Genomic DNA, 23585 nt, shown 5'->3' with positions numbered 1-23585 from the left:
GCCAGTGTACATGCATTGAAAGTAGAGACAATCATTTTTGTCCTTCTTTTTGGCAGTCTAGTTTGGCCCAGAGATTTTATCAACCTCTCCCTCCTCAGTCTTCTTAAGGCTGCCATACTGCCATATTGGTGGCTCTTTCAGGGTCAGGAGAATGAGACCCATTGTATTTACTCGTTTTGGCATATTGAATATGCCATGGATAGTTTGCCAGGCTCTGCTGTGTGGGCAGAACACTCTTGGTATCTTGCCAGGCTCTGCAAGAGGGATAGAGGCTTTTAGGGTGGCCTCTAATTGTTCTTGCAGGTGTTCCCATGGTTAAAACAATATATGAACCCCATCAAATATGGTGCGGTAATCTTTTATTAAGGGTGTCGCCGGCTGGGTAGTGGTGATAGTGGAGGTATTGGAGCTCTGCCAAGCTGCTGGAAGCAGGCAGAGGATCTCTGCAACCCAGTCTGCTGATCCTGGAGTCCAAGGTCAGAGTGTTCCTCTTTCCCGGCTCTGTGGGGCTTCACCCATGCATGAGTATCAGCTCGAGGGTCTGGAAAGCGTCCTGGAGCATGGTGTTGGCTGGGTAGTGGAAGTAGTGGAGGTAGTGGAGGTCTGCCAGGATGCTGGAAACAGTCGGAGGATCTCTGCTCCCGGGTCCACTGAGCCTGGAGTCCAAGGTCAGAGTGTTCCACTTTCCCAGTTCTGTGGGGCTTCACCCATGGGTGAGTCTCGGCCCGAGGGTCCAGAAAGTGTCCTGGGGAGTGGCGTCGGCTGGTAGTGGAGTTAGTGGAGGTCAGGCATATAATATTTCAACACAACTCCTACCACCAGTGACAACTTCTCTCCACCAGTGTTCCCATGCTCCCTTCCATCCCCATTTCCTCCATCTGCCATTCTTGATGGGCATATATAAAAGTTTGGTGGTTGTAGTTTAGACCTCATGTTTTCAATGTTTTTGTTACTGGTGCCTGCTAGAGTGAATCGATGAACAACGGGATGGTAGTGCTACAGTGCTACATATAGCTCTACCATTTTCTCACACTGATGTATATCCAAAAGCCCGTGACACCTATTTCCCCATTTCTTCACTTTCTCATCTTTTTCTTCCCTCTTGAAATCTTTTATTCTCTCTTCTGCTCCCTATACTCAGGATTGAGGGTCAGATAGGTATTCCCACATCAACGCTTTTCAAAGAACACGACCATAGACAATAGAAAAAAGGTGTAAGTTAATCAAATATGAATCAATTAATATCTTATCTTATCTTAAACAAAATATGGAATATCCATAAAATTGAATTTTTATCATAATGTATTAATACTGGAATGAATACTGCTACAATTGACAATGTGGATGAACTGAAAAAAATCTATCCTGCATAAAAGAAGACCCAAAAGTCCACATATAATATTCCATTTATATAAATAAATTATAGGAACAGAAAACTGATCAGTGATTTTAGGAGCAGGGTTGAGCAGAAAATAAGAAGTAATTGTCAGACCTGGAGTGATAGCACAGTGGGTAGGGCGTTTGCTTTGCACTAGGCCAACTTGGTTTTGATTCCCAGCATCCCATATGGTCCCCTAAGCACCTCTGAACCTGAGCGCAGAGCCAGGAGTAACTCCTGTGCATCGCCGGGTAAGACCCAAAGGAAAAAAAAAAGTGATTGTTAATAAAATGGAGCTGTCTATTGGAATGATGAAAACATTTTAGACCTAACTAGGAACTATGAAATATAAACTGAAAATACCTGTGAAGGTACAAAATGACACTATTTAATATATTTTTTGGTTAATTTTAATGTAAGATCTTCTTCAGTTACATAATATAACATTTAAAAAGTTACAATACATACCACAATACCATAAGATGCAAAAAATAGAAGAGTCTCTCCATTTCTTCCTCCTTTCTTTTTAAAATAATAAAACATATTTATAACAATAAAAATGTGGGATAGCCAAAGAATGAAAAATAACTTATCAATGAAAAGTGATTAAATAATTTTAGGTACTGAAAACATTTAGGTACTTAAAAATTTTAGGTACTGAAAACATATTCCTGAAAACATTTTTCTAAGAAAAAATTCCTGTTTTATGGGACCACATATTACATAACTCCATTTCTATAAAATAATCAGGTAAAAGAAATTTATAGAGATAGAAAATTGTTTCCAGTTCCTTAGAATTGGAACAAGTAGCAGCAGGCAGGTGGATACGGAATTTATAATGATTTTGGCTGCATGGGGCACATCTAGCTGTGCTCCGGAATGACTCCTAGTGTGTTTTGGATCAAACAAGCAAAGAAAATACTTGGAAGTTAGCTGTGGTGATGGTTGCACATACATGTGAAAATACTGAAACATAAAATTGCGCACTGAAAATAGTGTAATTGATTTGTAAATCATATGAAAATAAAGCTATTATTTATTTAGTCTTTTAGGACATACTTTGCAGTTTTTTGGGCTACTGTCAGCTCTGAATTACAGGGTTCCTTCCAGAAGTGAATCATTTAGAGACAGAGTTCAAACCTGGGCCTCCTACATACAAGCCATGACTTGCATACCATTAGCTCATTAAAATATCCAATCATGCCTTTATAAATCTGATTTCAAATGCAATGTGTGCAAATATAATAACAGAAAAAGCAGCAGAATCAAAGTTGAATAAAGATTACGGCATAAAATTGTTTATCACAATTTTGTTTCTATCTCTTAATGAAGATTTTTTATAAGGCATGAGTCATTTAATAATGAGTTGTGTCAGAGAATAAATGTTTCCTCCAATACTCAACTGTTTTAATCATAACATATTACATGAACTGTATGTTAGTTAACAAGAGAAGTGTTCAAGGTTATTATTTTATTCCAAACTAGTTTCAAAACAAAGAAATGAATGCTTTGGTGCAGAGTAAAAATTAAGTAAAAATAAATTTTAGATATGACTCCTGACCCCGCACCAGGCTGTCTCATTCAGGGAAGACTCGGGGGGGGGGGCAGATGATTCTCTCACTTGCCCCAACAGATCCCTGCCAGCTGAAAACCTCCAGAACTTAATCACCACCATGCACTAGGACAATATCCACAGGATCAGACAAGCCTTATCCATGAATGCATCTCCTGAAAATCACAGGTATGTGAGTTTTGTGACCAAAATCTCCAGGCTTCCATAGAGTCATAAATGGGTGACACCCCCCCATCTCCCTGTACTTCCCGTAGCCTGGCAGACACACCAGTAACTGCCTCTGGTGCCATATAAGTTCATTAACGGCCATGATCCAGAGACTCAAAAATAAATTTCAGAAGAGAGCCAAAAGTTGCAGAGATACCTCCAGATCCAAAGTCAACATCCAGTTAAAAATTTAATTCCAACTTTATCACCCTATTTAAAATTTTAGAATTCCAAGAGCAACATCTCATACTCTACGCCCCTGATGGTCCAAAAGTAGCATATCACATTTGATCAAGTGTAAAGTAGAAGGCAACTAATTCTGATATATATGTATATATATATATATATATATATATATATATATATATATATATATGGATCAACCTGTAGCATGTTAGTAACATCTTATACACGGGCTTAGTGGTTCCAGGGTGAGATGGGACAATTTTCTCTAAGGAAACTCTTCTGGATCATTTTAGCATATTATTCATAACAAGCAATTAAAATAAATTATTTATGTCCTCTTGTGGGCAGGCTTTGGGTGGTGGAAAGTTTTGAATATGGTGGTGGAAAGGTAAAATTGTGGTGGGCTTGGTGTTGTAATATTGAATGCAATAGCTTATTTTGAACAACTTTATAAATATAATATTAAATTAAAAAAATAAAGAATATGACCAGGAAGAAGGTATTTTATGATCTACTATAGGTATGTTCCTTAACAATCAAAATATAGAGTATCCAAACATGACTCCTTTAAGTTGAAGACATTGGGGCCAGGAAGATAGTTCAGGGGCCAGGGATGCAATATTGCAAGCATAAGACTTCAAATTCTCATCTTGACACTGCGTGGCCAAAAACCCCAGAACTATCTGGAATAAACCTGTAGGAACCCCTAAGCACTTCTGCTAGTGGGCCATAACAGCGCCACAGTGAGTCCAAGCAGCAAACCTTTGGGCTCAGCTGTTCAATTATTGCCAGGAGTGGCCCCCAGCCCCCCCCCCCTTGGCACTGCTTGGGAGCCCCAAGACAGAGCATACTAATATACTATTCTATTTTCCCTATCCATTAATGCCCAGCTATTTTATTATATCCACATATTTCAAAATAAATTTTTTTCTGTATAAGATTTCCCAAAATTTTCTTCCTCCAATTTGACCATGGGACAGAAGATTATGTCATTCTATTCCTGTGAGTTCTGGGAAAAACTCCTCAAGAGCAGGTAACCTGTGTCCAGCTGCCTCTGATTTGAATCCCAAATAAGCCCTTGGCCAAATAAGATCTAGCAGACCAGGATGACCCAAAACGCAACACAGTCAGTACTTCCAAGAACAGCAGTAGAGTCTCCAGAGCATATTCCATAGGTTCCTTGGCTGGTCGTAGCCATGCTCATCAGTGGCAGATCGAAAACCCCTCCCATTCTGAAGGAACACGTGTTCTCCCCTAGCCGGTGCAAACAAAGCATCTCAGACCAGGGTGAGTGAGCACAGCTGGAGACATGTTTACAGTTTCCACCTAAATTCTGGAAGAGTTTTCACTTTACACAGGAGCAAATAATGTTCAAATGGCTCTGGATAAAAACAGAAATAAATAAATACTGCTGTACATCTTTGGGGAATAAGAGTCCCCAGTACCATTTTATTAGGCCAAAACCAACAGAATTCTTTAGTAAAGTGTATATACGAGGGCTCCTTACAAGTCTAGATAAGTAAAGGTTGAGAAAATGCTGAGTCAAGGGACTGGAGTGGTAGTACAGTGGGTATGGTGCTTACTTTGCACACAGCCATCCAGGATTATCTCCTATAGTAGACCATAAAATACCTTCTTCTCACTTAAAAATACAAGTTCTAAAGGAAATTAACTAGCTTATATAAATAATAACTGTAGTTGAGATGACAAATTGATGGTTAGCAACTGAAACAATATTTCCAGCATTTTTCTTATGTAATCTCAAATCTGGACTCAGCAGGACCCGGGACACCTGATAAGACACTTGCCACCCATTTTCCATAATTACCACACCATATTTGATGGGGTTCAGACATTAGGCAAAAATCATAGAGATAAATACATAAATATATGCCTCTCAGAGAGCCTGGCAAGCTACGAGTGTATTCTACCTGCACAGCAAAGCCTGACAAGCTCCCCGTGGAGTATTCGATTTGCCAAAACCAGTAACTATAGCAGATCTCATTCCCCTGACCATGAAAGAGCCTCCAATCACTGGGAAAAGACGAGTAAGAAGAGGCTGCTAAAATCTCAGGGCTTGGAGGAATAGAGACATTACTGGCACCCACTCGAGTAAATCGAAGAAAAATGGGATGACAGTGATACAGTGATATAGTGATGAACAGGGAAAAAATAAATAATTTTCTAGATTGGATCCCCTCTCTATATCCTGATTTTTGGCATTGGGAAGAGCAATTTGTCCCCAGAGAGATTCTGTGGAGGCAAATGGAGTATCATTGAAGTATATTGTTAAATGGACTCCTAGGCCAGGTAGAAGCTTTAATTCTATGTTTTGTAAGGGGAAAAAGATACTTTGTCTTTTAAAAGAAATTGACACTTTCTTTCTTGGCATCATGATGGAAATAAGCTTGTACAAATTTACTATGCTAGCAGGTAAAATTCTTTAGTTAGATTAACTGAAAAGAGTAAATAAACAGCAGGAGAGTTTCTAAATTTTTTTACATATTTTGCACAAAGTAAATATAACATCTATTAGTACATTAAGACCATGGTAGTTAGGGGGAAGGGGAAGGGATCTGGGAGAAAGATGGAGAAGAGAAATTATATGAGGGTAGGAAGAGAGAGGAGATAAGAAGAGACAGATATCTAGTGAAGACAATTGATTATTTTAAATAGTGTAAACATGAGGGATATAGATATCGGAAATGGATAAAAGTCAGAAATAAGAACATTTGATGCCAGAAAAAGTTCAGTTTCTATACACATGCATGGAGGACAAGGAAAAGCAAAGGGGACAAAGAGCAGTATGAATAAACAATGGAACATTTTTAGGTTACAGGGTTCAAGCATTTGAGCATAGACCCTGAAGCCATGGACAAGATAAGTATAGCATGCAACAGGACTTGGCATCCTTATTCTGGAGGGGAGGGAAAGCAGTGGGGGACCAGGAAAGGGATACATTTCACTGGAAATTGCAAGCAGTATGGTACAGCATCTGGTTGTCATACACTAGAAACACAGAAAGACAACTAGACATGGGCTGCAGCCTCTAATAGATGTATGCCTACTGGAAACTGTAGGTTAAAGAAGTGTTTACATCATAAGCACTGGGAATTTGTTAAGATACTTTTCCGTACAAATTTCAGGGACCCACTAAAGAACTAAACTTGCTTTCATAGCTTTCCTAAATCAATATTCAGTATAATTATTAAGGTAGTATTGTTGTCACTTTTCTTATAACTGAGAATGCCAATTAACAATAATAAATAAATTTACAGAGTTTCACTAAATTAAGTGATAAAACTGAAGCAAAAATCATTAGATCCATATTCTCCAAAGTTCATGATCTTCCTTAAATTTCTCTGTGCCCAATTCCACAAAATAAAATTCAAAGATACAGAATAATCCCACTGTAATATCTCTCAAGACCCCATAAGTGACTTTTTTTCATGGTAAAGGTTTTTTTGCATGTTTTTTAAAAAATTAATTACCCAGTACATGATGATGATGATGTTTTTGGACACCATTTGGAATGAAGTCTTTTTTTTATCTTGTATTCTTTGAATGCATTGATTGCATATATGATTGCAACATATTTCTGTATATTATCATAGTAACCTACACTTTGCTGTAGTCGTTTATTATTTATAAGATCTTTTTAATGGATTCTTTAGGATCTTCAGTATATATGCTCATGTCATAATCAAATTGCAATAATATCTTTTCTAATGTGTATGTCTCCAATTTAATTTTCTTGTCTGATTCCTCTTTCCAGCACTTGAAACACAACATTGAATAAAAAATGTACATCGTGGCTTTCTCCTGATCTCTTAGGAAAAGTTTTCAGCTTTTTGCCATTGAGAATGATTGATGCTGGCTGGCTGTGGGTTTCTTATAAGTTGATCATTAGAACCATGAGCAAGTTTCCTTCTATGCCTATTATATTGACGGGTTTTGATTAGTAATGGACGTTAGATTTCAAAAGACGTTGAAAGCTTTCTCTGCATCAATTAATATAATCACATAATTTTTAATTTTATTAGTGATATGGTATACTATATTATTTGATTTGCATAGTTTGAACCATTCTTGTACCACAGTATGAATCCCATTTAATCATGGTTATGATCTTTTTAATGTACTGAGAAATTTAGTTTGTTAAGATTTAATTGAAAATTTTTGCATCAATACTCATTAGAGGAATTGATCTAAAAATTTTGTTTTAATGGCATATGCTTTGCTTATTATTGTAATGTTAGCTTCACAGAGGCTGTCATCATCATTATTGTCATTGATCGTTGAATTACTCAAGCGGGCACCAGTAACATCTCTATTCCTCCCAGCCCTGAGATTTTAGCAGCCTCTTCTTACTCGTCTTTTCCCAATGATTGGAGGCTCTTTCAGGGTCAGAGGAATGAGACCTGTTATTGTTTCTGGTTTTGGTATATTGAATACGCCATGGGGAGCTTGCCAGGCTCTGCCCCTGCAGGCAGGATACTCTTGGTAGCTTGCCAGGCTCTCTGAGAGGCATAAGGATTTGTTGCCTACTGTCTGAACCCCATCAAGTATGGTGTGGTTATTGTGTAAATTGGGTTGGAAATGTCTTATAATGTATCACACCGCCGCAAAGGGGCTGCAACCATGGCGGTGGTTGGGTATTGGAGGTCGGCTACTGGGGCTGAGTCCCTTGGGGTGGGGAGGGCTTTCACCCACCCCACACCCTATCGCGGACTCTAGTGGCATGCTTCTGGGTGCATCATTTTATACTCCTGCCTGAGAGGAGCATCCATGAGTTCCCTCCCCACCCCAAGGGACCCAGCCCCAGCAGCTGATCACCACTACCCAACCTCTGCCATGCTCTAGGCCGCTTTCCGGGTGCTAAGCCCGAGCTTCATGCATGAATGAAGTCCCACAGAACCCAGATAATGCAGAATTTTGTGACCTTGGACTCTGGACTCAATGGGACCCGGAATCAGACATCTTCTGCCTGCTTCCCCCAGTCTCTGGTAACTCAGGGATCACACCCATAAGCCACACCCTGCCGGTATCAGATAACCTCATTGGCCACCCTCCAGAACTCATAGAGGCTATAGGAATTATTTTGCTTTTGTTAATATTTTGGAAGTGTTTGAGGACTAGATGTTGCAATTCTTTTTTGAAGGTTGGGAGCATTCACCAGTGAACCTGTGTTGAATATTTTCCTTGTTTGTCATGGGCCTATTCAGACTTTTTATTTCCTAGTCACACAGTTTTTAATGTTGCATGATTATAGTAATATACTATACTCATTTTTCTAGGTTCTTTAACCTAAAGTTATTAATAGTGAATACCCATGGTATTTTGAATTTTCCTTTGAAATATGAATTTTCCTTACAAATTGGTATCTCTTAAATTTCTGATCTTATTTGGGCATTTTCTCTAATTCCCTCAGAAGTCTAGCCAAGGATATATATATATATATATATATATATATATATATATATATATTCTTTATCTATCACTTTTTAAAAATAAGGGGCTAGAGAGATAGCAGAAAAGGTAAGGTGCTTGTCTTGCATGTAGCCAACCCAGGTACAATTCAGCGCATCTCAAGTGATTCCCAAAACTCCACCAGAAGTAATTCCTGAGTACAGAACATAACATAGCTCGGAGCACTGCTGGGTGTGGTCACAAAACAAAACAAAAATCTTAGCCCCAGGATTGGTGACTATTTGAATTGTTTTCTTGATTGACTTATTTATTTTTGCACTAATTTATTATTTCTTCTTCTACTTTTAGTATTCCTTTTTTGTTTCTTTTTTAAGTGTTGAGTACATGTGTTTACATTATTAATTTAGCTTATTATTGTTTTCTAATGATCGTCAGTATTATGTATTTCAGTCTTAGTACAGCTTTTTCTGTACCTTATAGATTATGCTGACATTATTCAAGGAATTACAATGGTAACTAATAAAATTTGTTTGGAATCATGAAGCACACAAAATATTCAAAACAAAACTGAGAAATATGAAATTAGGAGATATCATAATACCTTAATTAAAAACACACTGTAAAGTTATAGCAAACAAACACCATGGTACTGGAATAAGGATCGGCTTTCTGATAAATGGCTTAGAATAGAGAACCCAAAGACAAATATCCAGATACTTGTCAAACAAATTTTCAGCAAAGGAGCAAAGCATATGAAATAGATTATAGATTGCCTTTTCAACAAATGGTTTTGGGAAAACTTGTTAACCACATGCAAAATATTGCATCCTTTTTGTGTACTTAACCAAACTTTAAGTTGATATTTCTCTTACTAAGGGCTGGAGCGGTAGCACAGCAGTAGGGCATTTGCCTTGCACGCAGCCGGCCTGGATGAGCCGGGTTCGATTCCTCCACCCGTCTCGGAGAGTGCGGCAAGCTACCAAGAGTATCTCGCCCGCACAACAAAGCCTGGCAAGCTACCCGTGACGTATTCAATATGCCAAACACAATAACAACAAAGTCTCACAATGGAGACGTTACTGGGCCCGCTTGAACAAATCGATGAACAATGGGAGGACAGTGCTATCTCACACTTTAAGTTAATTAAAATGGATCAAGTATCTTGAAATTATACTAGAATTCATAAGATATATTTAGGAATCAATAGGCAAGAACAATACAACATTGTCTTGAATGATATTATTCCTTGGCAAAGACAGAAGAATCAAAAACTACAAATGGCACTACATCAAACTAAAAAGCTTCTGCATGGCAAAAAGAAACGCTAAAATTAAAAAGCACCTAAAAATTGGAGAAAATAATTGCACTCAACACATCAGATACATGGTCAATATCAGAGATATTTTAAGTACACAGAAAGAATACAACACATAACACAGAACCCTGTCAAAAATAGGAAGGAGAAATTAACAGACACTTCTCAAAATATAACAGACCAGTACTTATATGAATTATTGTTCATAATCATTTATTATAAGGAAAGTCCAAATCAAGATGACAATGAGATATCATCTCAAACCAGTGAGAATGGCACATACAAATAAAAATAACTCCTGTTGACACATATTTGATGAAAAAAAGCAATTCTCATTCAGTTCTGATATGAGTGTTTCAGATGGGGGGGTGGGAGGGATACTGGGATTATTGGTGGTGGAGAATGGGCACAGGTGGAGGGCTGGGTGCTCGATCATTTTATAACTGAAACCCAAGCACAAAACTTTGTAAGTCTACAACTGTACCTCATGCTGTTTAACAAATAAAATTTTTTAAAAATGTAAAAGATACGAATTAAATAAGAAAAAATATCTGGGTGGTCATACTATGAGAGGACATAGAATTCAGGCTGAAAAAGGTTATAAGAGACAGTGAAGGTCATTTATTTATGATATAAGGATCTGTGCATCTGGAAAAACTCACACTCCTAAAACATATATGAATCAAATGAGGGACCACCAATATACTTAAAACGATTGCTAATAGGCTTAAAGAAAGACATTGAATTTATAGCAACAGAATAGTACTTGGAGATTTCAACGCTTTGTCACCTCTTCATAGTTCAAGGAGATTAAAGCTCAGCAAGGAAATAATTTATTTGAGGCAAGAAATGTAAGAAAGGGAGCAAGTAGATATTAATAGAGCTTTTCATTCCCCCAAAGGAGAATACACATTCTTCTCCAGTGCACAAGTGACATTCTCCAGGATAGACCACAAAACATATTTTGTATGCTGGGTCAAAAAATATGCCTTATAGAATTAAAAGAATAGAAATTGTATCAACTATATTTTCAGACCATAATGTAGAAATAGAAGTGAAAATAGCACTGAAAATAGCACTGAAAATAGAAGTAAAACAGAAACAGAAATGGAGAATCAAATGAAACACTTGGAATTAAACTGATCACTACTGAACAACCAGTGATTAGAAAGAAAATCAAAGAGAAAAATAGAATTCCTGGAAACAAATGAGAATGATGATATGATATGACAAAACTTGTGGAACACAGTAAAAGAACTGTTAAGAGAAAAGGTTATAGCTCTGCAAGCATTTACTACGAAGAAAGAACCCACATGAATAACTTAATGCCACAGATTAAGATCTTGAAAAATAACCAATGAAAGAATACCAACCTGGAAGGAGGAAGGAAATAATAAAACTAAGAGCAGAAATTAATGAGGAAGAAACTCAAAAACAATCCAAAAGATCAATGAAACCAAGAGCTGGTCCTTTGAGAAAATAAACATCCACTAACAAGACTCACAATGAAAGAGAGAGAGAAAACCCTAATAAACCAAATCAAAAATGAAAGGAGGGGCATAACAACAGAAACCACAGCACTTCCAAGGACCATTAGAGATTACTTTGAGAAACTTTATGACAAAAAAAGAGAACCTTGAAGAAATGGATATATTTCTGGATTGGTATTACCTCCCAAAACTGAACCAAGAAGATTTAGAATATCAGAATAGACTATTGCTATCAAGGAAATTAAAAGGATAATCAAAATCTTCCCCAAAACAAAAACCCAGGCCCACATGCAATTACTAGTGAATTCTTTCAAACCTTTAAAGAGATCGTACTGCCAATTATTTTCAAGCTTTTCCAGGAAATTTAAGAAACAAAAACACTTCCAAATATTTCTATGAGGCAAATATCACCCAGATACCAAAACCAGACAGAGAGACACCAAAAGAGAATTATAAGCATGACGAAGACAGATGCAATGATTCTTAACAAGACACTAGCAAATAGAGTCCAACAACTCATAAAAAGATTATGCACCATGACCAAATAGGATTAATTCCAGGGATGCAAGGATGGTTTAACACTGACAAGTCAATCAACATCAAAAAAGAACAAGAGCAACCCGTGATATCGTGGGTGTGGGGAGAAAGGACTCATTTTCATTGTTGGTGGAAATGCCTAGTGGTTCAATATTTATGGAAAACAATAAAGCCATTCCTCATAAAAAAAACCCTAGAAATTGTGCTTCCATCTGACCCCGCAGGACCCCTCTGGGAATATACTCAGGGGTCCCAAAATCCCACTGCAGAAAATCATTGTAGCACTATTCAAACTAGCCAAAATCTCGAAACAATCAAAATGCCTGAGAATAGACAAGTGGATGAATAAGTGATTATATGTGTACTCAATGGAATATTGGGCATCCACTAGTAAAAATGAAGTCATAAAATTTGCTTATAAATGAATGTAAGTAGAAAGTATTATGCTGAATGAAATGAATAAGAAGGAGAGGGACAGACATAAAATGAAGGCTTCTGATTTACAAACAGAAGTCTGCTGTAACTGCTGGGGAGCAAAGGCTGTTGCGATAGAGAATGGACCACAATGACAATGATAGTTGGAAATGTTCACTCTGCATAAGAACTGAGTGATGAAAATTGGTAAACAATCGAATATGATAACCTCACAATACTGCATTGAAAACCATAAATGCCCAAGGAGAGAGAGAGAGAGAGAGAGAGAGAGAGAGAGAAAGAGAGAGAAGAGCCTGCCATAAAACCAGCCTTGAGGAGGAGGAGGGTGGCAGGAGGGAAATTGTTGACAATTGTGGTGGGAAATGCACACTAGTGGACGGATGGATGTTGGAACATTGTATAATGAAACCCAATCATAAACAGCTTTGTAACTGTATCTCACAGTGATTCAATAAAAAAATAAAAATACCTCAAAACTAAATAAATCCCCCATATCACATATTGATTTGCTCGAGCGGGCCCAGTAACATCTCCATTTTGAGACTTGTTACTGTGTTTGGCATATTGAATATGTCACGGGTAGATTGCTGATGTGCTCCTGCCAGTAACAAAATGTGTTCTTGGTCATCAATCAAAATACTGGAGCTTCAGTATCTTCTTAAACATGTCCTATCTCATGATCATCAGGAACCACTCAAGTCTCTACAGCAGTGACCTCTTCCTTGGAAATTTGAAACCTCGGTCACTAACCATGACTTCTTGAACTCTGCTCTGAGCTGCTTTGAACATTTGTGAATTAATTCCCCTGGTTTTCTGTTGTCATGAAAGCATAAATTTGTCAATGCTGCGGTCCACATTAATTTAGTGCCCAAGTGCTTGAGACAGTCCTGATCTCAAAACTGTAATATTCATCCAAATCTGCTTGAACATAGATTCCAGACCTTGGTTCTAACATATATCAGATATATTAAGGAAACAGAGTAACTCATTCACACTAATTCAAGGAAACAAAGCTTGGAAGAACCTGAAGTAAAAGAATCTCAAGTGAAAAACCTCAAGTATCAGGGACAAGGATAGATGCAATAATTAAGTTAAATCTCTAGCAGAACATGGTTTCCTGAATACAGCAGACTAATTAAGACTAATTAAATCACTGTTATTACTCTCTCCTGGATTCTAGAATGAATGCTGAAAAATCTGCTGACAGTCAAATATGTGTTCACTTACATGTGACTGTACTTTTATCAATTCTTCATTTATAATCATTATATTATTTTCTCTTTAATGTTTTGTTTTAGAGTCTCCCAGGTAGAAAATTTGGAAATTGCCCTGTTGACTTTTAGTAGGTTCAGTTCAAAAAGACCTAAGGATGCCATTCTTGTAGACTGCGGTCCCAGAACAAAAATTACCTCTGTAATATCTCCCAGTCAATTTTTTTTATTTTATTGAATCACCATGAGATAGAGCATTACAAAAGCTATTCATGATAGGGTGTCAGTCACACATTGCCCCAAGATCCATCCCTCCACCAGTGTAATTTCCCAGCACCAGTGTCCCTGGTTTCCCTTCACCCCCCAACCACCCCACCCCTACCTGTCTCTATGGCAGACTACTCTTTTCTATCACTCTTTTTTTACTTCTCTCTCATTTTAGGCACTGTGGTTTTCAATGCAAATGCTGAAATATTATGATGTATAGCCCTTTATCTACTTGCAACACTCAGTTCTTGTCCAGAATGATCATTTGGAACTGATATGGTCATAATGGACTCTCCACTATCTTAATTACCCTCTACCCCTACACCCTTTCAATTTTTGCCACTTTAATAATGTGACTTGATTTACACAAGTTTAAGTTTATTTTCTTTGGGAGTACTTAAGCTTCCGGGATTAAGGTTTTGCTTCCTTTACCACTTTGAGGCCATTTGTTCCTAAAGAAAGTTCAAGCAATTTTCTTTCTCTTTTTCTAGAAACTATCTGTGGAGATTTTGTTCATCTTAACATTTTCTTCAATTTTTTTTATTTTAAAACTCTCTTGTTATTTTTACTGCTCTATTTCTGCTGGTCTCCTTTATTCTAAATTTCGTTGATGTTTTGTTTTAGGACATTCTCTCATTCTGCTGTTTTAACCTAATAATGTACCTATATGACTGTCATCAGATTTCTCAACATAAATTCTAGAATCCAGGACAGAGTAATACCAAGTTACATACACAGTATTAAAATGAAAAGATTTCTAACTAAAAATATTGTACCCATCTCCATTATATCTCATAATTTAATGATTTATAAAATATTTCTGCCATAAAACATAATCTTAAAATAGAATTCATTTCCACCAAATAAGTCCTACATAGCTATAAAATGATCTTCTTCAAGTGAGAAAGAAGTATGTATGTAGTACTGCATGTAGATACAATAACAAGATACCTAAAAGCATAAATTATGTGAAGGAATATTGGACATTATAGAATAAAGTTAATGCTTACTTATTTCAATTGAAAATGAATGAGATAAGGTGGGGTGCCATTTAAGCTCATTAATAGCCACAATCAAGAGACTCACAAATGAATTTTGGAAGAGAGCAGCACGTTGCAGAAATGCCTCTGGACCTTGTGCCAGGCTGATTTCATCCCGTGCCTCAGAAGGGAGCAGGTATTGTCCCTCTTCCAGCCCCAAATGAATCCCGTCGGTCACAAACCTCCAGAACCTAATTGCCACCATGCTCACAGCTGACCTTCACAAACTGGTCCTGATCTCCCCATGAATGAAAATAAATCCGCTGAAAATCTCAAATATGTGTACCCAGTGACTGAAACTCCAGGCCTCACGGAGTCGGGAATGGACCGCCCCTTCCCATCTCCCCACCCTTCTGGTGGCCTGGCAGTCACACCCACGAACTGTCTCCAGGTGCTATTTAAGCATGCTGCAAAGATGTCTCTTAACACCAATTGTTTAAAATTTTACAAAAACCAGGAGTGACATCTCATACTATTCATAACAAGCAATACAAAAAATTGTGTAGCATCTGCCTGTAAGGCAGGCTTGAGTGGTGGTGGGAAGGTGTAATGGTGATGGGATTGGTGTTGAAATATTGAATTTAATAAATTATTTTGAACAACTTTATGAAAATAAAATAGAAAAAATTTTTAAAATGAGATAAGGCTAGGGTTGTATTTCAGTAATACAGCAATTGCCTGGCATATGTAACTCATGATATTCAATCAGTGTCACTGTAAACATTTAAAAAGAGAAAAATGATATAATTGGACCCAAGAGATGCAAATTTCATCGTTATTTTAGATATGTAGAAGAAAATAAACAAGACTAAACAAAAGAGGCAAATGGAATCCGACTACTACAGAAATGTGGATAATATAATTGGGAAAAGAGCAAGAGAAGAACAAATGAACACAGACAAAAGCCAGAATACTCAGTAGCAATAGAAATACATTTTTTACACCTATAATTTCAGTTTGTACAAATCTGTTGCTCTCACTAGAATCTGGATGGATATGGAAATAACATTTAATCTTTTCTCTCTTACCAGAAAACTAAACCTTGATTTCCAATGATAAACATAGACTTAAGTAAAAAAAAATTAGAAAAAAATCATAAAGGCAAATGGGAGAGTGAAATAATCACAGGAAGATCTATTATACCAACAAAATAGATTTTAATTTTAAAAAGAAACAAGCCAGGCCTCTTCCTGTTTGTCCCCAAGGCTGTGATGGTCTTCTACACCCCCAGGTCAGTTAACCCCTTAGCATTCGAACCCGGGACATGGCGTTCTCTGTGCATGCGCCCCAGGCGTCCTCTAGGACCAGGGATGCTCAACATCCCTGAGACCCTTCCTGTTCGTCCTAATGTGATGCAAATTTCTCTCCCCACCACAAATCAGTTAGTCTGCCAGTATTCGAACCTGGGACTGGACTTTCTTCAACTATGCGCACCAAGCGTTCTCTAGGACCCTGGGACGCTCAGCGTCCCTGAGATCTTCCTGTTCATCCCAAACGCTGGGCCTGTCTTCTTCCTACACCCAGGTTGTACCCCCCCACACACACACACCAGGTACCCATGGGGACGTGGCCTCTTCAGAAGTGGACGTAGCTTCTGTGAAAGTGTCGGGGAAAGTTAATTTTGGGCCGGCAGATGCTCACACTGATGCAGGTAGTTTACTCATTCCCAGAAAACTCATGTAACATCTCAGTCCCCATACATTCACACCAACATGAAGAAACAACTCAAATACCCACCACGAGGAGAGGATGATGAGGAGTCCAGAAGCCTAAGTATGTGCTACTCACCTAAGGGACATCTCTGAGAAAGAATTCAGATATGAAATAATGAATATGTTCAATGAACTCAATGAAACAGTGAGACAGATATCCAGTGAATTAAAGGAGGACATGAGAGAAATAATCGAGAAATTACGGCAAGAAATGAGAAAAGAAATTGAAACCCTTTTGGAAAACAATATGGACGATTCTCAAAAAATTAGAAATTGAGCTACCATTTGACCCAGCAATACCACTCCTGGGAATATACCCCGGAGAGACAAAAAAGTATAGTCGAATTAACATCTGCACTTGTTTGTTCATTGAAGCACTGTTTACAATAGCTAGAATATGGATAAAACCTGAGTGCCCAAGAACAGATGACTGGTTAAAGAAACTTTGGTACATCTACACAATGGAGTACTATGTAACTGTTAGAGAAAAATGAAGTCATTAAATTTACATACAAGTGGTACTACATGAAAAATATCATGCTAAGCAAAATGAGCCAGAAAGAGAGGGATAGACATAGAAAGATTGCATTCATCTGGGTAACATAAAGTAACAAAATAAGAGACTAACACCCAAGAACAGCTGTGATAAATACCAGAAGGTTCACTCCATGACTTCGAGGCCAGCTGCACACTCTAGGGGTAAAGGCAGCTCAGATAGAGAAGGGAGCACCAAATAAAGGGTGCTGGGAAGTCCCGCCCAGGATGAGAGATGCATGCTGAAAGTAGACGATAGACCGAACATGATTGCCACACAATGCCTCTTTTGCAAACCACAGCGACCACAAGGAGAGAGAGAAAAAAGGGGAGTTCCCTGCCACAGAGGCAGGGTGGGATGGGGATGGAGGGATGGGAGGCATACTGGGATTGGTGGGGGTGTAAAATAGGCACTAGTGGTGGGAGGGGTACTTTATCATTGTATAACTGAAACCCAAGCACAAAAATTTGTAAGTCTACAACTGTACCTCATGGTGTTTCACTAATAAAAAAAAATGAGAATGAAGACACGAGCTACCACAACCTATGGGATGCAGCTAAAGCCGTGTTAAGGGAAAATTTATAGCTCTGCAAGCATCTCTCAGGCAGGAGAAAGGACCCACATAAAAGAAATGACTTCACAGCTCAAGAACCTAGAAAAGAATAAACAAAAGCAGCCCAAATCAGGCAGAAGGAAAGAGATCATAAAATTTAGAGCAGAAATCAACGACATGGAAACCCAAAAAACAATCCAAAAAATCAATGAAACGAAGACCTGGTTCTTTGATAAAATAAACAAGATAGATAAAACACTAGCGAGACTCAAAAAGAAAGGGAGAGAGAACCCTAATAATCCAAATAGAAATGAAATGGGGGATATCACAAAAGAAACCAAAGAAATTCAAAAGAGCATCAGAGACTACTTTGAAAGACTCTTTTCCACAAAACAAGTGAACCTGGAAGAAATGGATAAATTCCTGGATTCCTAAAATCTCCCAAGGCTGAATAATGAAGATCAAGAGTACCTGAATAAACCTATTAACATCAATGAAATTGAAACTGTAATCAAAAGTCTTCCCAAAAACAAAAGCCCAGGTTCAGATAGATTCACTAGCGAAATTTTCAAAACATTTAAAGAGGACCTATTGCCAGTTCTTCTCAAGGTTTCTCAGGAAATTGAAGAAACAGAAACTCTCCCAAACAAAAGCTAATATCTCTCCAATACCAAAAGGCAACAAAGACACCACAATAAAAGAAAACTACCGGCCGATATCCCTGATTAACTGGATAGGAAGATTCTCAACAAAATACTAGCAAATAGAATTCAACAATTTATCAAAAAGATCATACACCACGACCAAGTCTGATTCATCTTGGGGATGCAAGGATGGTTTAACATTCGGAAATCAATCAACATAATCCATCATATCAACAGATGTAAAGATAAGAGCAATGTGATCATATAAGTAGATGCAGAGAAAGCATTTGACAAGATCCAACACCCGATTATGATGAAAAACTTGCAAAATTGGGTCTAGAAGAGGCTATCCTCAATAAAATAAAAGCCATCTACCACATGCCTACAGCAAGCATCATCCTCAATGTGGAAATACTAAGAGCCTTCCCTCTAAGATCAGGGATGAGAGAATGATGCCCACTCTCTCGACTGCTGTTCAATATTGTATTTGAAGTACTTGCAAGAGCAGTTAGGCAAGAAAAGATTCAGGTAGGAAAGAAAGAAATCAAGCTCTTACCTTTGATAGATGATATGATACTATATTTAGAGAACCCTAAAACCTCTACCAAGAAATTCCTAGAAAAAAATAGACTTGTGTAGGAAAGTTGCAGGCTATAAAATCAATACCCAAAAGTCCAGGGCTTTCTTAGATGCAAATAGTGAGAGAGAAGAAAGTAACATGAAAAAAACAATCCCGTTCACAATTGTGCCCCAAAAAATCAAATACCTAGGAATCAGCTTAAATGAGAATTTAAAAAACCTGTTCAAAGAAAATTACAAAACGATACTTCAGGAAATAAAAGAGGACACGAGGAAATGGAAAGATATCCCCCTGCTCATGGATCGGGAGAATTAACATTGTCAAAATGGCAATACTTCCCAAAGCATTGTACAAACTCAATGCGATCCCCATAATAATACCCATGACATTCTAAAAGGAAGTGGAGCAAACACTCCAGAAATTCATATGGAACAATAAGCCCCCACGTATAGTTTAAGCAATTCTTGGGACAAAGAAAATGGGAGGAATTAACCTCCCTAACTTCAAACTCTACTACAAAGTAGTAATAATTAAAACAGTATGCTACTGGACAAAGGCAGAGCTGCAGACCAATGGAACATGGTTGAACATACTGACACGCCCTCCCAAATATATAATCAGATGATCTTTGATAAGGGAGCAAGGAATTTGAAGTGGAGCAAGGAAAGCCTCTTAACAAATTGTGCTGGCAAAACTTTACAGCTATTTGCAAAAATATGAGCTCAGATCTCTGCCTAACACCATGTACAAAGAAATCAAGTATATTTTCCATGTACAAAGGTAAGATCAAAATTGATTAAAGACCTCAATATCAGACTGAAACCGTAAGGTACATGGAAGACAAGGTTGGCAAAACCCTCCACGACCTTAAACCTAACGGTATCTTATGATGAGACACCACTTGACAAGCAAGTGAAAACATAGACAAATGGAACTATCTCAAACTAAAAGCTTCTGCACATCAAAATAAACAGTTAACAAAATACAAAGATAATCTACATAATGGGAAAGGATATTCCCCAATACCCGTCCAACAAGGGGTTGATATCAAGGATATACTAAGTACTGGTTGAACTCCACAAGAAGAAAACATCCAACCCTATCAAAAACTGGGGCGACGAAATGAACAGAAACTTTCTCAAAGAAGAAATCTGAATGGCTAAATGGCACATGAGGAAATGCTCTACATCACTAATCCCCAGGGAGATGCAGATCAAAACAACAATGAGATATCATCTCACACCACAGAGACTGGCCCACATCCAAAAGAACAAAAGCAACCGGTGTTGGTGCGGATGTGGCGAGAAAGTGACCCTCCTTCACTGCTAGTGGGAATGCCGACTGCTTTAGCCCTTTCGAAAACAGTATGGACGATCTCAAAAAATTAGAAATTGAGTTCCCATTTAACCCAGAAATACATTCCTGGGGATATATCCCAGAGAGGCAAAAAACTAGAGTCGAAGTGACGTCTTCACTTTTTGTTCATTGCAGCACTGTTTACAATAGCCAGAATCTGGAAAAAATCTAAGTGCTCAAGAACAGTTGACTAGTTAAAGAAACTTTGGTACATCTACACAATGAAGTACTATGTAGCTGTTAGAAAAGATGAAGTCATGAAATTTACATACAACTGGTACTACATGGAAAGTATAATGCTAAGCGAAATGAGTCAGAATGAGAGGGACAGACATAGAAGGATTGCATTCATCTGGGCATAATAAAGTAACAAAATAGGAGACTAATACCCAAGTATAGCCGAATTAAGTTCTAGGAGGTTCTCTCCATGGCTTGGAGGCCAGCTGCACATACTAGGTGAAAAGGCAGTTAGAGAAGGGAACACCAAGGGTGTTGGGAGGATCCTCCCAGTATGGGAGATGTATGCTCAAAGTAGACTATAGACCAAACATGATTGTCATTTAATGCCTCTTTTGCAAACCACAGCACCTAAAAGGAGAGAGAATGCAGAAGGGAATATTGTGGCAGAGAGGAGGGGTGGAATGAGGGGCATGGGGGATAGGAGGGCCACGGGGATCATTGGTGGTGGATAATGGCACTGGTGGAGGGATGGGTGCTCGATCATTGTATAACTGAAACCCAAGCACAAAAATTTTAAAGTATACAACTATACCTCATGGTGTTTCACTAATAAAATTTTTTTAAAAAATAAAAGAAACAAGCCACACAGACAGACATTATATATTGAATTTGGGATCATCAAGATAAGTTAATCATTCGTTAATGTTAGTTAATAATTAGTTTATCATAAGTTAATTATTAGTTCAAATGGATGTCAACAATATATATATAAAACAGCAACTCTTAGTCCTCAAAAATAGACATTAACAGTGGTACAAGAGCAATAAGAACATGATATCTTACTCTCACTCTGACCAATGAATAGATGAACATTACTGAAATTGAAAAAGAAAAGAAACACCACTAAACTGAACAGATAGAACAACCCTCCCATTGTTTGTCGATTTGCTCGAGCGGGCCCAGTAATGTCTCCATTGGAGACTTTGTTGTTACTGTGTTTGGCATATCGAATACTTCACAGGGAGCTTGCCAGGCTCTGCCGTGTGGGCGAGATCCTCTCGGTAGCTTGCCGGGCTCTCCGAGAGGGGCGGAGGAATCAAACTCAGGTCGGCCATGTTGGCTGCATGCAAGGCAAACGCCCTACCGCTGTTCTATCACTCCAAGCTACCGAGAGTATCTCGTCCGCATGGCAAAGCCTGGCAAGCTACCTGTGACGTATTCACTATGCCAAACACAGTAACAATTGTCACAATTACTGGACCCGCTGGAGATAGAACAGCAAGTAGGGCATTTACCTTGCTCTTTGTCAAACTGGGTTTGATATTCAGCATCCTAAATGGTCTCCCTGTCAACTCCAGGAGTGATTCCTGACATCAGAGCCAGGATTTACCCCTGAAAACTGCCCTGGCCCCAAAAGAAACAACACTGTTAGTGAAAAACACAATGGGTCAATCTTAATTTTTACAGGGTTCTCCACAAAAATTCAAAGGTAAATTCTTTTCTGAAGCTCAGGGAAGAGTCTCAAGGACAGACTATGTCTTCTAGTCAAAATGTGTCATAAAAGTCATAAATACTGTATTAAGCGTCATTTTGTATTTGATTGAATACAATTAGAATTCATACACAAAAGCTAAAGAAAAACATGCAAAATTTATGACTAAAAATGCATACTTTTTGAATATATTGCTTCAATGAGGAAATCTGTCGGGAACTTTTTAGAAATCTTGGAAACAAAATGAAAATGGAGACACAAGCTACCTGAATACATGGGACTAGCAAAGACATAAGTAAGTGGAAATTTCAAAATAAATTTACAATTATACCTATAAAAATAAAATTTCAAAGGAAAAATTAAAATAGAATTTTGATAAATTATAAATATTGTCTATGCCTACACAAACAGGATGATTTTCAGTTGTTTGTTTTCATAATTTTATAGTCTACTGCACTCTACTTCTCACAGAAATTTAGAAATCTGATATTTATCTTATTATGTATGGGAAGTGTAATACAAAGAAGACTAGTAATGTGTAGTGTACATACAGCTTACCCTTACAGTCAGAAAAAATCAAAACTGTATAATTTTAATTTTTGTTTCTAACATATGCTAAAATAACATTCTCTTCATTAGCTATTTGCATTATAGGGGGAGTCGGATAAAGTTCAAACTAAATTTCAAAGTGTAATTGTTGACTTCTCCTGGTACATAACATTTTACAGAAACATGTACCTCTCTATAAAATAGTGATTCTGATTCACTACTATTCATACTTCATGTGCAGTTTTATCTGAGCTCTGTTACAACTTGGAGTTAACTCAAATCATGTCACTTAGCACCCTATCATAAGGACATTTGAGCAAAAAAAAATAGACCTTGGATACTGCCTGTGAAACCAAAGAGCATGATAAAAAGGTATTTATTCAGGCATCCTGCCAAACTGAACTAATAATTCTCAAGTTTTGGTTAAAACGTTTTTTCCTCCAACATAATCATATTAGAAAAACACTGCTCTATTTCTTTAGGTTATTGTTTCTACAGCCCCAGATGGTGTGATGTGCTGCGTGTGAGTGTGTGTGTGTGTGTGTGTGTGTGTGTGTGTGTGTGTGTGGCATGGGTAGCCAACACTTATTTTCTGAAACATAGGTTTTCATTAATATAAAGACAAACACAGCTTAGGTTCCTCAAGAATAGTTACAAACTTGCACGAGGGACCTGATGACAAAGTGCTTTTGCTTAATAATTTCAAACTTTCAGTAAGAAAAATTCCCAATTTTTAACAGCGGAATGAATCCGCTGTTAAAAATTTTCCTAAGACAATAGGCACATTTTTAGAAGTGGGCTATCAGGAAATAAATAAATATGGCAAGGGGTGGGGTGAGTGGAGAGAGTTAAGAAGGAAGTGAGTTTAAATAGTTTGCTTTTCTCATTTTCCAGGGTTTGAGCCATAGCTACTGA

The sequence above is a fragment of the Sorex fumeus genome, unplaced genomic scaffold (assembly GCF_029834395.1).
Source record: "Sorex fumeus unplaced genomic scaffold, SorFum_2.1 ptg000050l, whole genome shotgun sequence".
In the NCBI taxonomy this organism is placed as follows: Eukaryota; Metazoa; Chordata; class Mammalia; order Eulipotyphla; family Soricidae; genus Sorex; species Sorex fumeus.
Note: the sequence above shows the minus strand (reverse complement) of the source record.